At 42.6% G+C, this 2,029-nt stretch overlaps 1 pseudogene; it reads right to left on the bottom strand.

The window, feature by feature from the left end:
- Positions 1 to 738: 738 nt before the first annotated feature.
- Positions 739 to 839, bottom strand: LOC112437521 (U6 spliceosomal RNA; annotated as a pseudogene).
- Positions 840 to 2,029: the final 1,190 nt, after the last annotated feature.

Below are 2,029 nucleotides of genomic sequence, written 5' to 3'. Positions count from 1 at the left end.
CCTATTTCTGGCTTCCTGGAATTCATGGTAAGTATCACAATCAGTGGGGATCCCTCCCTATTTGGATGGGAAGAAACCTGCATGGTTGAAAGGAAACCCTCTGGGCAAGGCTATTTTTATTTGGTGAATGTTCTGTTGGGACTGGGGTAAAAATGGCCCTCCATCTGTCCAGTTGGATTATTGGCACCTCCATGGAAGAGGCAGGGTTGAGAAATATAGCAGAGGCTCCCAGCAACTGATTCTTTTACCTCTGGGCAAATCCTCTGGATTTGGGCCCTGGAAGTTCTTTTAAATCAGACACCACAGGAGAGAATGGAGCTTTCCCAGGCACATAGTAGGTACCCACTCATTTATTTACTTTTTAATTGTGATCGAATATACACAACAAAATTTACCATTTTAGCTTTACCATTAACTTTAAATTTACCATTAAACCTAAAAGTCATTTATTGTAAACTGACAATTTATAATTGCATAAATGTGTGGGGTGCAAAGTGATGCTATGATTTATGAATACAATGTGGAATAATTAAATCAAGCTAGTTAACATATCCATCACTTCAAATATTTAACATGTTTTTGTGGTGAGAGCATTTGAAATTTCCTCTCTTGCAATTTTGAAATGTATAATACTCTATTATTAATTATATTCGCTTCACCGTGCAATAGAACTCCAAACAACATATACTCCTCCTGCCTGAGATTTTGTACCCTTTGACAATCTTCTCAGCATTCCTCCAAGCTTAGCCATTTTTTTCTTATTATTACATTTTTTAGAGGCCATGGTAATCTTCTCTCTATCATTCCAATTTTAGTATATGTGCTGCTGAAGTGAGCACCTTAGCCATTTTTTAAGTGTACAATTCAGGGCATGAAGCACACTCACAATGTCGTGCAACCATCACCACTATCCATTTCCAGAAGTGTTACTTTTTTTGTTGTTTCTTGGTGTTTTTGTTTTTGTTTTGAGACAGAGTCTCACTTTGTCACTCAGGCTGGAGTGCAGTGGCTAAATCTCGGCTCACTACAACCTCCATCTCCCAGTTCAAGCGATTCTCCTGCCTCAGCCTCCCAAGTAGCTGTGATCACAGGCGTATGCCACCATGCCGGGCTAATTTTTGTATTTTTAGTAGAAACAGGGTTTCGCCATGTTGGCCTGGCTGGTCTTGAGCTCCTGACCTCAGGTGATCCTCCAGCCTTGGCCTCCCAAAGTGCCGGGATTACAGGCGTGAGCCATCACTCCCGGACCATTTCCAGAACTCTTTCATCCATCCTAACAGAAACTCTTCACTGGTTAAACAATAGCTCCCCATTCCCGCCTCCCCCTAGCCCTCCCAGTCTGCTTTTGGTCTCTATGAATTTGCCTACTTTGGGTACCTCTTCTCAGTAGAATCGTGCTATATTTGTCCTTTTATGTTTGGCTTGCTTCACTTAGCATAATGTTTTCAAGCTTCATCTGTGTTGTAGCATGCATCAGAACTCCATTCCCTTTTATGGCTGAATAATATTCCTTATAATTATTATTATTATTTGAGACAGGATCTCATGCTGTTGCCCAGGCTGGAGTGCAGTGGTGCAATCTCAGCTAACTGCAACCTCTGCCACTTGGGTTCAAGTGATTCTCCTGCCTCAGCCTCCTGAGTAGCTGGGATTACAGGTGCGCACCACCACACCCAGCTAACTCTTGTATTTTTGGTAGAGACAGGGTTTTGCCATGTTGGCCCGGCTGGTCTCAAACTCCTGACCTTGAGCGATTCACCTGCCTTGGCCTCCCAAAGTGCTGGGATTACAGGCGTGAGCCACCAGGCCAGGCCTCTTAATTATTTTTAATAGAAGAAATGAAGAAACTGTAGGCCTTGGGTTTTCCAAAGTGCTTCAACAACTGCATGGGGAAAAACAAAAGTCACTTGTGTGTAATTTCATGATGGTAATATTATCACCTCCACTCTACAGAGAGCTGTCCATAACCAAGTGAATGGCAGACGCATCTGACAGCGAAAACTCAAGCAGACACTGAGAATGATCCTAT

The sequence above is a fragment of the Pan paniscus genome, chromosome 18, assembly GCF_029289425.2.
Source record: "Pan paniscus chromosome 18, NHGRI_mPanPan1-v2.0_pri, whole genome shotgun sequence".
NCBI lineage: Eukaryota > Metazoa > Chordata > Mammalia > Primates > Hominidae > Pan > Pan paniscus.
This window is presented reverse-complemented; position numbering and strand designations above follow the sequence as displayed.